Here is an 18,079-nt window from a genome sequence, read left to right on the forward strand (position 1 = left end):
GAAGCAAGACTATATAACAGAATAAGCTTTATTTGTTAAATTCATGAAGGAACTCAAAGAAGGTTTTGAAAGTCCTCATAACTGGACATAGTAACACATGGGAAAGCCAAAATGTATTTAATTCGTTTGTGAAGCTTTAAGATCGGTCCTTTTCTTCACTTCCTTTTCAGTCCTGCCTTGAAATATTGCTTTTAAAGGACTCTGATGTTTTGAATCATGAAAGCTTTGGAAAAGGTATATTTATTGATATCAAATGCTCAGTCTTTGCCACTTGAATTAAACATTTTTCCACGGTACACAACAAAACAGGAGGACGTCATTGTTGCATCTTCCAGTTTTCGCAGTTCTTTTATGTGATCGATTTACTGACACGTATTTTCTTCCTAGTTTAAGATTAATTCCTAGCTCTTATGTTACCTATATGATTCTTCCTACTTAAAGGCACTTAAAACTTTTTAAAAATTATTTCACTATGCATATATTTGGAATTATATGTTTATTATAATTGTAACCTCTCCTTCCACCACATTTTATGAGGATCAGAAAAACAGGTTGGTAACTAGATGAGCCATGTATCTGTATAATACTGATAATCTATAAAAGCTTTAAATGGTACAGACCTCACAAATGGTTCTGTAAAATATACACCGCCCCCCCACACACACATACAGTCCTTTTAAGAAGCAATTCTGATGTGTTCCTGAACCTGAATAAACTGTAAACCGCACTGACCGCTCCCACCACATTTCCCCTCTCTAATCTCCCTTTCGCAGCCCCTTCATGCCCATCTCAGAACAAACAATCTGCATTCAGAACAGGACCGTTTACAAGTTGAATGGAGTTATTTTGGGTGAGTCATTGAAAACACAGTACAAAACCTTTCCTCACTCACCAGAAATGCATTTTTAAAATAAAGCCAAAGAGAACAAGGCTTGGCAAGTTTGAGGACAAAATGGGGAGAGAGCGGGGTTTCTGCCAGACTCAGCCAGGATTCTGTTCAACCATTTTTGGCTATTCTTTACATTCAGCTCCACCAGCTTTCCTTACCATCACTAACCAAAACGTACAAGATTGAGCCGGTAAGCCATCAAAACTAGGACGTTCAGTTTCAACCAGCTCTGCACTGGTAGGTAGGGTCAGTAGATCCCTGAGAACTCAGTGACAGTTTTAAATCCCCCCGTTTGTCCCCCTGAATTCAGAAGTTACATACTTATTTAATAATTTTTTTTCTGATTAAATCATTTTGACAAATAATGGTTATAGGCAATTTTTAGAAAGTTCTGTATAAATTCAGTATGCAATCTTTTAAAGTAAGAGAAGTTTTATGAGAGTTAATCCAACAATAAGATATTAAAGGAAATAGAGACAGAAAATAATAAGCTAGTTCCTAAGAACTTTTAAAATTGAATTAATATAAGTCTATACAATGGCTTGATAAATTTGGGGGTTTTAACCTGCAGGTATTCAAGATTCATGCAACAATGTAAGGTCTTATTTATTTATCTATCTATAAAACATGTCACTCACCTTTTATCCTGCAGAATGCTTTCTAGCAGAAATACAAGTGATTACTCTTCTACAACCTATTACAAATCAGCTGAAGCTCACATCTCATAAATGAAGAAAAACCTAGAATCAACAAAGAGACATCCTTAATATAAAACGGTAATTTAGAACTCCTGTAGAGGACCCTACTCTTAAAAGGGGTCCCTGTTCACAAAGAGTCTATCCCCAAGTGGTGGAGACAAGCCAGGCTCTAGTGGATATAATTATGCAAGTATTCTTGAACTCCCTGCAAATTATCAGTTTCCACAGTCACGGTGACAATTATTGGTTAGGCAGAATGAAAACTCTGTGTTTGAAAGTTAATCTGGCTATGGAAGCATGAGGGTCATAATAAACAAACACATATTTCCTGCTGTAGTTAAAGTACGGTAAAGAACTCTGGTTTCCCACATTTTTTCCTTTTGTGATTAAACAATTGCTTTAAAGTTATAAAATAAGTACTTACACGACCTTCAAAGCTTATCTTTCCTATCTAAGAATGAGTTTATTGTATTTAGTTATATTGAAATATGATCTACATATTATCAAAGGTTAAAGGACCAAATATCTACTGGTGGGAACCTCAAACTAAGAACTTCTTCACAATCTTATTTCAAAACAGAAAAATAAAGCAAACCTCCACTAAAATTTCTTTGAGGTAAGAAAGTTCATTACTGCTGTTTCAGTGGCATATTTGGCCTGGATTCCATTAGTATTATCAAACAGCTTAAAGTTGTGTTTGTTAATAGACTGTTATTAAATGAAAGAGCTACAGGGTAAAGGTCAACACACAGGTTGTTTTGCTTAATTTTTTAAAATTCTCCTGAGCCTGTGTCTTTCCAATTTTTTTAAAAACAACTCAGCCCAAGTTGGCACCTTAAAACCTTTAAACACTATAACTACACTAGTGGATATTCAACTTGAAGAAATGCTTTTAGAAGAGCATTTATTTCAGTGGACCCAAGGAAATAACAGTGTTAAAAATGGGTACTTTTGATTGAGCACTTGCTTTGTTTCAGACACTGTATTTATACCTGGATTTACAGTGTCTGGTTTAATACAACTCTATACAAGTTTGTCCCTGGAGAAGGAAGTGGCAACCCACTCCAGTATTCTGGCCTGAGAGAATTCCTTGCATAGAGGAGCCTGGCAGGCTACTAGCAGTCCATGGGGTCACAAAGAGTTGGACACAACTAAGCGACTAATGCACACATACGAGTTTGTAATACCCTCACTTTATAGATAGGGAAACTGAGTTTCAGAGAGGTTAGTGCTTGCCCCAGGCCACATACTAGTAAGGGGCAGAGTGGAACCAGGACTTCCCCCCTGCAGAGCCAGTGCTCCTACACAAGATGTGTGGATGTCTTAGATTCTCCAAGTCTAGTTAGAGAAACCTTGGCAACCACTTCTCATCAAACCGAGGGGACTCTGCACTTACAGTTGATGGGCAGAGGAAATTGGTAACCCGCTACCACTCCTTAATTTTACAAAGGAGGAAGCTGAGCTGAGAAACTTGCCTGCCTAAGGTCAACCATCTTAGTTCGTGACAATTAGGGATAAAAATCCATATCTTAGCAGTCCTACAAACAGAAAGGCAGAGGTTAAAAAAAAATTGTTTTTATCTCATCAAATCTTCTGAAAAACTCAGAGAATGTTAAAAACAAAGATTTGAGTGTCCAGGCTTCTTACCAGCATGTAACATTACAGAAGTAAAGTTGATACTTCTGGCCCCAAATCTGTAACTCCACCTAGCCATGTTTCTGGAGAGGACTTCAGGTTGGAGACGGTGAGAATCTCTGCAAACAAGTATGTTCTTCAGCTTATGTTTGAGTCCTTTCTTCTAGGATAACATCCTATTCTATATTAGATGCAAGACTAACCCAAGACTAGCCCAAGACTTTAATACCCATGGCCCAGACGTGTTCTTGCTCTCAGAGGACTTTCTCAGAGGGAACAATGTTCATGATCAAAACAAGGGGATTTTTTCTTCTCAACCTAAAATCTGGCCTTCCAAGCAAGGACTGCCCAGCATAGGACATGACATTTTAAGACTTCGCCTAGTGACACTCAGTCGTGTCCAATTCTTTGCAACCCCAGTCTATACAGTCCATGGAATTCTCCAGGCCAGAATATTGGAGTGGGCAGCCATTCCCTTCTCCAGGGCATCTTCTGAACCAAGGGATTGAACCCAGGTCTCCTGCACTGCAGGCGGATCCTTTACCAGCTGAGCCATAAGGGAAGTCTTCCCCTAAGAAATATTTTAAACTCTATTTTGAAGAGAAACAACTTTCAGAAAGATTTTCTAAAGAAACTTCAGTCACTACTGTGACTATCTAACATATGATATGTGGGCATTTTAATATATTTACTCATGATTTAAATACATGCATGTGTGCTAAGTCACTTTAGCCGTGTTCGATTCTTTGTGATCCTATGAACTGTAGCCCGCCAGGCTCCTCTGTCCATGGGATTTTCCAGGAAAGAAGTGGAGTGGGTTGCCATGCCCTCCTCCAGGGGATCTTCCCAACCCAGGGATCGAACCCGCTTCTCTTGAATTGGGAGGCAGGTTCTTTACCACTAGTACCACTTAAGCAGACCAGCAAAGAGCTGGGTGCCTTGTTAGTATCAAATTATTTTCAAGAAGATGGTTTTTACAGAATCACTCTATGATTTGTGCAATGGCATCTGCCTATATTGATTCTCAGTTTGAACAGTGACATGGAATGAAATGTGCCATCTCTAATAAGAATCTTGTTAAGTATATCACCCTGTATTCTTTATAGGAGAACCTCAGGAGAAATATTCTTTTACAATATTTGTTCCAAGAAGAGTTAAAATTACCAGGACATTTTTGTTTAATCTCACAGGCACTGGGAGTTGGATAACTGACAAAATGTCTGTTTTCACATTGGCAGCTAGAAAATTGAAAGCCAAATGTGTGGCTCACTTATGGTAGATGAGTAGGTCATCATGGTATGCATCTTAAACCTTATTCATGGCTCTATTCTGTCCCCACCCTTTTTTTTTTCTTTCATCTTTATTTCTTTTCCTTATAATAAACTGTATAATTTTTGTTATTTCTTTTCTGCAACATGACAAGGACTAGCTAAGTAAAATATGTGAGAATATTGTGCAAAATTATTTGTTTCCTACACAAATATTTACATTTTTAGAGGGACATTAGGAGGGATGTAAACAAAGATATTCTGTTAAATGACAGTATTATGGCTAATATTTTTCCAGCCTTTTAGAAATTATATTTATAATTTAAGGATAAAAACTTATTTGAACTTTAAAAGCTCTAAGTATTCCAGAGATACAAATGTGGGAAGTATGTGCCTGACCCCATGCAGTGTACTTCAGTTTGATTATGTTAAGGCAAGTGGGGAAATTCATAAACTGAGGTTGAAATGGTAGATGAGAGCCAAATTTTAAGGGTCCTGATGTGCTATTCCAAGGGAGTGTGTAAATGCCAGTGTGAAGCTGGAAGCAGCTTTCAGTTTTTAACTGAAGTGTTTTACTGAAAGCTATATAACTGTAACTATACAGTTGGAAGAATAGGGCATGAGAAAGCCTCAGGCAAGGGAACCAGTTAGGAGGCTGATTAGTGGCAGGGGTTGGAGGATGGAGGTTTATGAAGACTAGAGTTAGACAGTGGAGATGGGGCTGCGATCAGATTTGACATATTAGAAACAGAATGTGGGTGGGGAGGAAGAAATAGAATGACCTCCAAGTTTGCTTTCTAGTTTAGGTAACTGGATAAGTATTGGCGTCATTTAACATAACAGAGAATTTAGAATGATTAGTCTTGTGAAATTAATTTGTTTGAAAGTAAAGAGAATAGAGAAGAAAGGAAATAAGTTCATTATTGGGCATATTGGATGCAAGGTCAGAAATAAAGTACAAAGTTGGAACTATGGATGAAAAGTTTGGCTTAAATATTGTAAAGGTGTATATGTGTGTCTATGTACATGTGTATCTGTGTGTGTTTGGAATCATTATATCAGACAGTCATTTTTTTCCATATCATTCTGATCAGTCTTCTTCCTATTTCCCGGGTAAGCTACTCCAAGCCTACTGAGGCAGTAGTCATCAATGACTTCTGAAATATCAAATCCAGTGGATCCTTTCAGCCCTCATTTTCTGGATTTCTTTTTGTCAGAATTGACTATTCCTCACATTTCTTTCCTGATCTTACATTTGCATAATTTATTACTTCCCAGTCTCCTTTACTAACTTTCATCTGTTTACTAGCATAAACTATTAAGTTCTTATCCTCTCTCTGACTGAGATGGAGAAGATTAAAGATGGAGGAGTTCTGGAAGAGAGAAAAGTTTGTTCAGTGTGTTAAGTTTGAAAACCCATTAGACATCTAAGTGGATATATTGAGTAGGCATTTGGGTATTATGAGGGTTTACCTGGTGGCTCAGACAGTAGAGAATCCACCTGCAGTTCCTGAGACTCGGGTTCAACCCCTGGGTCAGGAAGATCCCCTGGAGAAGGGAATGGCAACCCACTCCAGTATTCTTACCTGGAGAATTCCATGGACAGAGGAGGCTGGTGGGCTACATGGGGACACACAGTTGGACGTGACTGAGCAACTAACTCTAACACTTGGGTAAATGAGTATAGAGTTCAAGGGGAAAATCTGGACTAGAACCTCAGTTTCAGAGTCATCAGCATATAAATGATATCTGAAGCTACAAATTTAGTTGGGGCCACCAGAGGGGAATTGGTGGAGAAGGTTAAAATGAGGTATTTAAGGATAGTGTCTTGGGGTGCTTCACATTTTCAGGGCAGATAAATGAGAAGCATCCATCAGAGGAGGCTAAGAAAGATCAACTAGCAAGGTAGGAAGAGAACTGAAAGTGATATTCAGAAGGCAACTGGGAGAAAAAAGCTTTTAAAGAAGAGGAAATAGTAAACTCTACCAACTTCCTGAGAAGTTGATTAAGATGAAAACTGAGAATTGACCTCTGGATTTGGAAATTGAGATGTTATTGCTGACCTTGACAAATAATTGTGGTGGAATGGTGAAGAATGAAGTCTTGATTGTAGTGGGAGTCTCTAGGGCTAATTCCTTTTAAAAGAGGGAAACAGGAAATAGCAGGGGTAGTCAAATGATAACAATTAATTGGTTATGCTAGAACAAAAGAGCAGGAAAGTCATTACATATAAATATACAAGCATTCAAAATCATGAATATCTATGTCTGCTAAGGTTGGGGAAAAGCCAGTTCCAAAGTTTTGATCCCTTGGAGTTTATTCCCACTTGATTTTAATATTAGACCTTCTTATAATTATTATACTATCATTTCTGAATAGTGCAGTCATAAGAAAAGTAAAGGTAGGAACAGGAAATGGAGACATCTGATGAAGAGAAGGATGAAGATAGGAAAATAGCTAAAAGGAAATGGTGAAGGATTTTTGGTTATTTTTTTATAGGAATGCATGGGAATTAAAACATGTTTACTGGTTAGAAACAGGAACAAGTAGACAGAAAGGTTAACTATACACAGAAAAAGTTAGGTATTTGAAGGGATAAGATCTTGAGAAAAGGAAGAAAATTAATTTTAGAAGGTGATTTCTTACTTTTAGATGGGAAGGAGATATAAATGCACCAGTGTAGTTAAATTTCCAGAGTAAGATAATTTAAAGGAATTCACACCTATTGTCCTATGTGTACTCTGAGAATGAGGCCAGATCATCTGCTGAAGTGATGGAGTGTGAGCTGTAAGAGAATAAGCTTTGGAATAGTTGCTATTAACAATGGAATAAAACTACAAGAGAAGTAGAAACTCCTTTAAGCACCTTATAAATATTGTCTCATTCATCATAGTATCTCTATGAGATGTGTTCAGTTATTATTTCCTTCTTACAGATGAAAAAAAGGAGTCCCACAGAGGTGGTGCCATTTTGCTACGGGCACGCAGCTGGTAAGTGGAGGAACCAAGAATTCAGCTTTGGTGGTCAGGCTCCAGAGTCCATGCTTTTAACCTCTTTACAGTGCTTATGGCAGTGATGTAACTTCCTTTAGCAGGCTTAGGTACATTGGAGTGGAATTTCAAGAGACAAAATTTTGGATTCCTCCAGGAGAGGATCTCAGCGCTTAAGTGTGATGACAATAGATTTGTTGATGAGATAAACCACAGAAAGAAGGTTGGACAGAAGAGGTAGGGCAGGAGATGAAGAAGTAGGGTCATAGAGGGACTTAAAGACATGAACCTTTGCTCTTTTCTTAAGGTTTTGGATTATTTATGAAGCCTAACAGTTAGTTTGCTAGAAGTAAAGAAGAGGGATAGTTGAAAGGAGCAGGAACTCAGATTAAGATAGTATGATTGTGAAATGTAATTAAGAGAGGTGAGGAGTTTCCAGGAAAGATGGGGTAGCATTGGCAGTAGATCAGTGAAGTCCAAAGGAGTTAAAGGCCTGGGCAATAGAGGCGGTCAAGAAATGATGAGTCCAGGGTGTTGGGTGGGGCATCTCTATAAATACTGAAGTCACATATGAATCACTCCAGATGAGACAGGAAACAGGGTGGAGAAAATGGCTGCAGAAACCAGCCGATGACAATGTGAGTTTGATGAGAGAATGAGAGACGGCCTGAGATGAGAGATCAGGCTGAAAACATGAACAAACTCCAGACAGTGGAGTCACACGGGCCAACCAGACTTTCTTGTAGCCACCTGCCTCTGTGAGTATGACAGGGAAGCCAAAGTGGCCATTACCCCAAGATGTGTAAACTGGCGGCATTCCTGAAGAGCTTTTTAAAGGAGTTGAACTTTTGAAATGATTAAAGCCTTAAATTTCCTCAGAGGCTCAACACATTAGCAAAGTAAATATTAGCACAATTAATCTAGCCCATATAAAACCATTATCATGTAAGTACCAATAGGGCCCTAAGGATATAGATATGTTTTAAAAGGTGAGAGAGTGGAAGGAGGAAGAGAACACGGGAAATTGAGGTTTTGGCCATGGGTAATGTGAACTAATATAAAGGAAGAAGAAAGAGCCAGCAACCATGTATATGGAAAACCTCTAATAACATGCCCTAGGAATGATGTAGAAAAGGGGAAGTGTGCAAATGAGCCATTTCCTTCTCTTACTTCAGAATACTCATTACAATTTTTTTACTCATTTTACATACAGTGATACGGGCTTTCCCTGTTCTAAGAAGTTAAAAGCCTCAGAAAACAAAAAATAAATTTTTATAGAAAAAGATCCCACCCCTGAATCAGAAGGCAGGCTAAATTACATAGTTACAGAACTAACTACCTAATATTAGAGGAAATTGTGTTTCAGTCAACAAAAATTCAGATTTGCCTTGGTGACCTGCCAAACCACTACGGCTCCACTTTCTTCCTTACCACCAGAATCCTTTCTATTCCACTGGATATTGGTGTCTACATATAACACTAAATGGTATGTTAGCCATCTTATACTGTGAATAGAGAGCCTGTAAAGAAAAACCAAGATTCTGATAAGTTTCCCAGATTTAGAAAATAATAATGCAAGGTCTCCATTAAATTTGAAATTTCAGTTAACAATATCTCATGGGCTATACATTATTTAACTAAAATTCAGATTTAACTAAGTAGGTATGTAATCTGACAACTTGTTGATTCTCAGGATGAAAACATGGAAAGGTGGATAGATCCTAAGTCACGGATGAAGTATTGAGTGGCTAAACAGCCAACTCTGCATGCATGCTAAGCCGCTTCAGTTGTGTTCAACTCTTTACGACCCTATGGACTATAGCCCACCAAGCTCCTCCTCTTGTCCGTGGGATTCTCCAGGCAAGAATATTGGAGTGGGTTGACACTTCCTCCTCCAGCGGATTTTCCCGACCAGGGATCGAACCGGTGTCTCCTGCATTGGCAGGTGAGTTTGTTACCACTAGCACCACCTGGGAAGAATATTTTCATATTGAGCATATCTTCCTTACTGTTAAGCCAATTCTTATTGCATTTTCTGTTACAGCCCAAAGCATCCTAACTAATGCAGTTTTATCAGCCCTCTCATTTAGCAAGTCAGTAATACATATCATTCATCCTCAAGTATCAACTTACAAAGTCTAATTAGTAGTGTCAAAGGGGTTCTTTGTGAAAGTTCTTCATTATGAAGCCCAGTTATGTTTTCTGAATGTATGGTTTTACATCTTGTGTAGTTCTCCATAAAAATTATTTTTGTGTAATGCATAACATATAATGTTTCCCTCTGCACAGTTTACCTGGATTGGATGTTCATTTTAATTCAGAAAATGTTAATTATTATGCAACAAATGAAAGTGTGATATAAACATGGGCAGATATTTTCTTACTTGGTAAAGCACCTAACAATAAAGTCATACAACAGAGATTATTCAGTGTTAAAATGAATTACATAACAAAGGGCTTCTTTTGATAGTAGTCACTTATTTTAAGAGTTAACAGGACTATATTTATAATATTTGATGAAAAGCAGTAATTCAACAACTCTGACATGGAGTTTCTTGAGTTATGAAAAGAGATTAGAATGAAGTCCTTTATGTAATTACATAGTTTCAATTCTTAATATCCCAGAGTACAAGAGAACTTCTAGCAAAATAAAACAAGATAAATAATGAAAAATTTCTAAATTATTATAATCACAGGCTAGGTGGCCCTGGAAGCACCAAAAGTTCTGAATTTTCTATCCATTTCCAAAGATTTACCGAAGGGCCACATCAGTTTGTAAATGCTCTTAAAGTTCTCTTTTCTACCATGAGTGCAACCACAGCGTTTTATGAACAGTAAAAGTTTTGCTTTAACTGACCTCCTCAGTCAGTGTGGAGGTGGCTTAAGCTGACAGGTGCTTTTTATGTGGTGATATATATCTGTGTGCATGTACGCACAGGGCTGTGTGTGTGTATGTGTGTGAGTGTATACGTGCACTTATGCTTGTGAGCCGTCCAGAGGTTACTACATCAAGAAGCCTCTGCTCTAGCCCCCATGTTCATCCTTAAGGCAGATCCAGCTGCACCATACCAGAGCAGGTGAAGTCAGTTTTCCTAAGATCTATAGGCCTGGGTAATGGAGGGGGGCTACCAAGGAGATTGTAATCAACACCTTCATTTGGCACGTCAGTACTCTTCAAAATTATGCTGTTAACTGAAACTAGTCATCTCACGTCTCTCCCCTCCCTTTCTTTACACAGTTCTATTTAAATGTAATTCTGCTCTCTTTCCAAGCTTGCCTTCTAAGAAGAACTAAAACAATGCAGTTATAGACACCATTTATTTTAGAAAACTGTCCAATTAACACTGTGTCACTCATACACACATTTTGATGGACTTCCCATGCACACCCCTCAACAAGTATATCAAAGTATCCAGCAAAATCGAGTAATTCCCAAGAAGGAATTATTTTTCTCCTTAGAAAAATAATTTTATCCATATTGGATTTTAGAAAGAATCATGGTACATGCATGCATAGCCACACACCTCTGCAACGCACTTGAGGGGAAGAAAAGAAAGAAAGATTAGAAACATTTAGCATTCAGTGGGGTGGTCCAAAGACACTAGAGATTGAAGAAATACATTTAGAAGTTAAAAAAATTTTCATAAAATAATTTTCATTTGAGATTGATTTTAACCTATATAACAGGATGTGTTTCTTTGCTGCTTCCCCCTAAAAATTAATAATCATACAATATAGGGACCATTCATTGAATTGACCTTGGAAGGATATGTCTAGCTTACTGTTTCTTTCTTTATATTATTTATTTATACTAGGTAAAATTTTGTCTCCATGTCTCACATAAAGAAGAAGCAGAAATATAAACTATCAATGGAAAAGAACACTTCTTCAGGGTCATTTATTTGGAATTTTTTTAAAAGGAATTTCCTTCCTCAATTTTAATTATCTAGTAATAGCCTTTAGTTTTGTATTGTATCCACATAGTATTTCTACTCTCAGAGGTACAAGTTGAATTCAAATATCATTTCTGAAGTAAATAGTACTAACCATTAAACATCATTTATTATTTTCCAAATTATTTTTAAAAGATGATAAAAATTTAAAACTATTGCATAAATATGACATGAAAGCTATGGATTAGGTCATGGTAATGCTTCCTAAATAGCCATATAGAGTATTCATTTGGGTCTACTATTGCATATGTGATTTTATTAAAAAATTTTTTTAATTGGAGGTAATTGCTCTACAAAGTTGTGTTGATTTCTGCTGTACAACAATATGAATAAGAAACAAATATATATATATATATATATATATACATAATTATATATATGTATATATCCCGTCTCTCATGAGTCTCCTTCCCCCACCCCATCCTACCCCTCTAGGTCATCACAGAGCACCAGGCAGGGCTGTCTGTGTTATATGGCAGCTTCTCACCAGCTATCTGTTTTGCACATGATAGTATATATATGTCAGTGCTATTTTCTCAGGTCGTCCTCATGCATCAGTACAGTTCAGTTCAGTCACTCTGTCGTGTCTGACTCTTTGCAACCCCATGGATTACAGCACGCCAGGCTTCCCTGTCCATCACCAGCTCCTGGAGTTTACTCAAACTCATGTCCATTGAGTTGGAAATGCCATCCAGCCATCTCATCCTCTATCGGCTTCTTCTCCTCCTGCCTTCAATCTTTCCCAGCATCAGGGTCTTTTCCAATGAGTCAGTTCTTTGCATCAGGTGGCCAAAGTATTGGAGTTTCAGCTTCAACATCAGTCCTTCCAATGAACATTCAGAACTGACTTCCTTTAAGATGGACTGGTTGGATCTCCTTGCAGTCCAAGGTATTCTCAAGAGTTTTCCCCAACACCACAGTTCAAAAGCATCAATTCTTCAGCGCTCAGCTTTCTTCACAGTCCAACTCTCACATCCATACATGACCACTGGAAAAACCATATTTTTGACTATATGGACCTTTGTCAGCAAAGTAACATCTCTAGTTTTTAATATGCTGTCTAGGTTGGTCATAACTTTTCTTCCAAGGAGCAAGCATATTTTAATTTCCTGGCTGCGGTCACCATCTGCAGTGATTTTGGAGCCCAAGAAAATAAAGTCTGTCACTGTTTCCATTGTTTCCCCATCTATTTGCCATGAAGTGATGGGACTAGATGCCATGATCTTCACTTTTTGAATATTGAGCTCTAAGCCAGCTTTTTCACTCTTCTCTTTCACTTTCATCAAGAGGCTCTTTAGTTCTTCTTCACTTTCTGCCATAAGGGTGGTGTCATCTGTATATCTGAGGTTATTGATATTTCTCCCAGAAATCTTGATTCCAGCTTGTACTTCATCCAGTCTGGCATTTTGCATGCTGTACTCTGCATCTAAGTTAAATAAGCAGGGTGACAATATACAGCCTTGATGCACTCCTTTCCTGATTTGGAACCAGTCCATTGTTCCATGTCCAGTTCTAGCTCTTGCTTCTTGACCTGCATACAGGTTTCTCAGGAGTTAGGTAAAATGGTCTTTAAGAATTTTCCACAGTTTGTTGTGATCCACAGTGAAAGGTTTTAGCATAGTCAATGAAGCAGAAATAGATGTTTTAATGTAATTCTCTTGCTTTTTCTATGATCTAACGGATATTGGCAATTTTATGTCTGGCTCCTCTACCTTTTCTAAACCCAGTGTGAATGTCTGGAAGTTCTTGGTTCACATACTGTTGAAGCCTGGCTTGGAGAATTTTGAGCATTATTTTGCTAGTGTCTGAGATGTGTACAATTGTGCGATACCTTGAACATTCTTTGGCATGACTTTCTTTGGGACTAGAATGAAAACTGACCTTTTCCAGTCCTGTGGCCGCTGCTGAGTTTTCCAAATTTGCTGGCATATTGAGTGCAACACTTTCACAGCTGTATCATCTTTGAGGATTTGAAAGAGCTCAGCTGGAATTCTATCACCTCCACTAGCTTTGTTTGTAGTGATGCTTCCTAAGGCCCACTTGACTTCACATTCCAGGATGTCTGGCTCTAGGTGAGTGATCACACCATTGTGGTTATCTGGGTCATGAAGATTTTTTTTGTATAGTTCTTCTGTGTATTCTTGCCACCTATTTTTAGTATCTTCTGCTTCTGTTAGGTCCATACCATTTCTGTCCTTTATTGTGCCCATCTTTGCATGAAATATCCTGTTGGTGTCTCTAATTTTCTTCAAGAGATCTCTAGTCTTTCCCATTCTGTTGTTTTCCTCTATTTCTTTTCACTGATCACTTAGGAAGACTGTCTTACCTCTTCTTGCTATTCTTTGGAACTCTGCATTCAGATGGATATATCTTTCCTTTTCTCCTTTGCCTTAGCTTCTCTTCTTTACTGCATATGTGATTTTAAATCTCTAAAAGCAATCTAGCATCTTTCAAAGAACCATGTACTTATTTTCTACCGCCAGTAATTTAGCACAATAATAGAAATGTCCTTGAATATTCAGAACACACTGCCTGCAAGCCTCTAGTACTTCTTTTGTTGAGTACCAAAGGTAGTACCATTTTATTATCCTTATGCTTACTTTAAATTCTTCTCAATTGCCTTCAGCAGGCTTCTATACACAGCGTGCTTCTATACACAGCATGCTTCTATACACCGTGCTTCTATAAAATACAATCCTATTTTACCAATTCAAGCTCATATCCCACTGACACAAACAATCTTCTCCATTTGGTTGTATCTTCTTCCTCTTTAGTAAATGTACTCACTCACCCCCCGCCCCACTTCATTTCCTTGTTCTTGACACCAGGAATGCATTCTCCTTTACCTTCTACTCTTACTTGAGTGCATCTTTTCCAAAACACTCTTCCTTAGTGTTTTAGTCCATATGGTGCTCTTGCTGTCATTTAATATTTGATTGTCCTGATTCCTGTTAACTAGTTTATTCTTATGCTTTTCTGTAAGTTCCACCCCTTCTTACATTCTGAAACACATTGGAAGTTTCTCTACCAAACTTTGTTTATTCATTGTTCGTTTTTGTACAACTCAAATTTCTAGATACACTAAGTCAACAAGTACAATTAAAAAAAGAGGGGGTTTACTTGTACAAAAAACTACATTCAAGATCCCTTTCCCTTATTTTGGAATGTAGTTTCTAAATCTTTCTCATGCTGGCTACTAACAGGAATATCATTTCAAGTTTGGATCTGGTATTCCCCCTCTTTCTTCCTTGCACAAGGTAATACAGTGGTTTTCAAATTTGTTTTTTAGGAAGAGTTTTCTGTCACACTCATTCTTACCCAGAATTTCAAATATGTGAAAGAGTTTCAGCAGAATAACTTTTATTAAAGAATGTAGTGTGTGAGGGGGAAAGGGAAGTCCTGCCTGCTTGACACTTCCATAGCCCCACCAGTGGCTCCTGGGGCTCCTTGGAATTCTGGAGACACCCTGTGGAAACAGCAGAAACCTTTGTCTTGGCTCTGCTCTTTTCTTTGTTCAGGCTTGCGCAAGTCTCCTCAACCTTAAAAACAATGAACTTGATCTTCAGAGACCATGCCTATGAACTGCAAATCTCACAATGCATGCAGTACTCAAAACAAATGAAAGATTCAAGCCTAGTCTATTTTGTATTCTATTATTGTTTTCAGTCAACATTTTTAGATACTTTATTATGAAAAAATTGGTTGATGTTTGATAAAAATTAGTATCAAGGATTGATCAAAGATTTGAACACTTCAGGGGGTACTTAGATTCTGGTTTGTGCGTACCTTTTATTATCAGTAAATTTCAGTTTTGAAAATTCTACTTTGAGGTAGCATTTCAAAAAAGAAACCAAAGTTTGTATTCAACATTCACAACGTCTAATCGTCTGTATTCCTTCAAGGAAGCAAGCAGTGTAACATAGTGTTCCTACATAGAAACAATCTGGTATAAATATCAGTCAGATATTTGCTTTGGCAGGTGTTTTCACTTAACAGAATGTGTGAAGAAATACACAAACCTAGTGTCAGGCAAATGCCATTGAAGAGTACTATCATTCCAGTTAATAAAATATATTGGTGAAATTAGGCCATTTCATTTTGGCTGTATTAAAAATCTATTTCTACAGGCACTGATTCATTTGTAAATGGAAAAAAAGTCAGGCAAAATACCAAAACAGTAAGTTCCACTTGATTCCGAGCAACCTGTTAAATAAACCATCGCTGCTTTTAACTGCAGAGTACTTAAATGTGCCTGCCAATGTCTGTAATTTTTTTTTAGAATTCCTGGTTTCCCCATCAGATAAACTTGATTCACCTATCAATATAAAAGTCCTTTAGCTGTCAGTTTGGCTTGATCAAAACAACTTTTGAGACTACTAAATCTTTTTACCAAAACTTTTCATTTTACAAAATAGATTTATAATGTGAAAATCTAAATGAAAAACCCAACTCATCCAAGTGTGTATATATATATTTTTATGAATATATATATAATTTTAGAAATATTTATTGCAAAATATAGGTATTTCTAATGAGCTTAACTTTGCAAATAAAAGTAATATAATTATAAAACTTACTGAAAATTTAAATTTTTACCATATAACCCTTATTACTGACAGGTTAAATAAAAATTTAAAAACACTTAATCAGTCTATGTACATTTTTATTCATTCAGTAAATAGTCGTATCATGCTTTTTGTACAAGGAGATGCACCCAGATAGGAACTGAGTACTAAGATTTTGTTTCTGATACCCAGAAACTTGCAAACTACTGAGAGTCATAATGAGGAACTTCAGTATCATCTTAATTGTATAGGCAAATTAATTATCACTTAAATTATCACTTAAAAAAATGTTGAAAAGCAAGTAAGTTCTGAAAATGAATCAAAGGGGAACATTTTTGCCTGGAGAAGCAGTGAGAGATTCCTGGTTATACTTTCTCTCCCTTTTTCCATAGAACCAACATTAACCAGCTTTAAAAGCTATAGGTTATAAACAAACAAAAAAAGTTCCCGGCAAGGGTGAGGAGAGTGATTTTGACTTGGGAAAGCCTGATGGAGAAGGGAAGAGTAAAGAATAAGAAAGAAATGGAACTAATATACACTGAGTACTTAGCAATTGAACTTTTGTGTCTATTATGACATTCTTGCTTCTGCTTAAAGGGAACCAGTTAGAAAGCTATTGAAACCACTGAGGTGTAAGTAGGAGAAGAAGACAAGCAAATAGGATTTCTTATCTTGCTCTATTTAACTCTGTCCCAGTTGGCCAGTCCTTGAGGGAAGAATAGAAACTAATAGAAAATGTTAAATAAAATTTTCTTTCATGTATTCATGCCTTGAATTTAGTAGCTCATCAGTGTTTTTATTTGGTTTAATTAAGCTATAAGTTACAAGGGAAATGGGTAAATAAAGGTAATGCTCAGAAGAGATATTGCGAAATGAGTTTTTGGAATAGATGCTACCCAGGAGCACTTGAATATAACTGCTACTGATAAGGCCCACAAGAAGTGTAATACAACCAAGAAAAGGCACTTGAAAGTAAAAAGATGTTGAGTTTGGGGTCTTTATGGGAAAGATCCCATTATTTTTCAATAGCTGAAATACATCAAAATAAAATCCCAAAGCAAAGCATTCTGACAGTTAAAATGTTGTAGTTTCATTTTTATTTAAAAGCAATCTCTAACTATACATTTGTGTTTCATTTATGGACATTAGTTCTTTATTTTATGTTCCAAATAAATTTCCCTCAAATTTCTAGCAATAGCAAATGGGAATCTGGTTCTTCCTATTTCTCCAAAGTCAAATATCTTAAGAATAGAAAGACAAGAGGCAGGCAATAATTTGAAGTTATGTATGCCTTCCAGAGGCTCTATACTTGGTTCATTTTTGTTTTTAACTGGTGAGAATCTATTATCATTGGTACATTTTTACATCACATATAGTAGAATTAGAGTGCATCTTGTCTGAAGACGAAGTTTCTAAGAAAATAGCCAGATATCTGTGCTCAAGTGTAAAACTCTTTGGTAGGAAATGATGACCAAAAGTAAATCAGCCTTAGTGCGTATTTTAAAAATAAGAATTATTTGATAATTGCTTCTGTTAAGAGCTAGTTACATGCCAGCTAACCTAAAATATTGATAGGAAAGGACTTACATGTCATACTAAATTACAACTGTATTAGTTTCACTTTAAGAGGAAACTTTTTTTGAACTTCTCTGGTTCAGGCTAGTCACAGCAATATCAATAAATCAAATTCCCATAGTTATTGTCAACATGCTTATCTTGGTATGTTGCTTCCTATAATATAAAGTAATAGCATTAAATGCTGTGAAATTCCATATTTTACTTCTTGTGGTATGCAAATTTCTCATAGAAAATGTACATATAATGTTCAGACATTGTTAATTTTGACAATAATCAAAAGTTTTAATTTGGCTACTTAAATATGGTTCTTAAGGAAAATTTGCTATAGAACAGGATCTGAAAAAATTTTTTTTCATTGAGAGGCCAGAGAGTAAATGTTTTAGGAATTTATGAGCCTAAAGGTCTCTTGTCAGTAGTCAGTCCCGCCACTGCACCACAAAAGGAGCCGTACGCAGTATGTAAGTGACCGAGCAGCGCGGCCTTCCAATAAAACCGTATCTTCA

At 36.9% G+C, this 18,079-nt stretch overlaps 1 long non-coding RNA gene across 1 annotated transcript in view; it reads right to left on the reverse strand.

Annotated features, from left to right (window-relative positions):
• Positions 1-1,534: 1,534 nt before the first annotated feature.
• Positions 1,535-18,079, reverse strand: part of LOC122688296 — a 68,882-nt gene continuing 52,337 nt past the window's right edge. Inside the window, exon 3 of the long non-coding RNA XR_006339411.1 lies at positions 1,535-1,629. This is a non-coding gene — a long non-coding RNA (uncharacterized LOC122688296). The remainder of the gene's footprint in view (positions 1,630-18,079) is intronic.

Source organism: Cervus elaphus, chromosome 33 (genome assembly GCF_910594005.1).
Source record: "Cervus elaphus chromosome 33, mCerEla1.1, whole genome shotgun sequence".
NCBI lineage: Eukaryota > Metazoa > Chordata > Mammalia > Artiodactyla > Cervidae > Cervus > Cervus elaphus.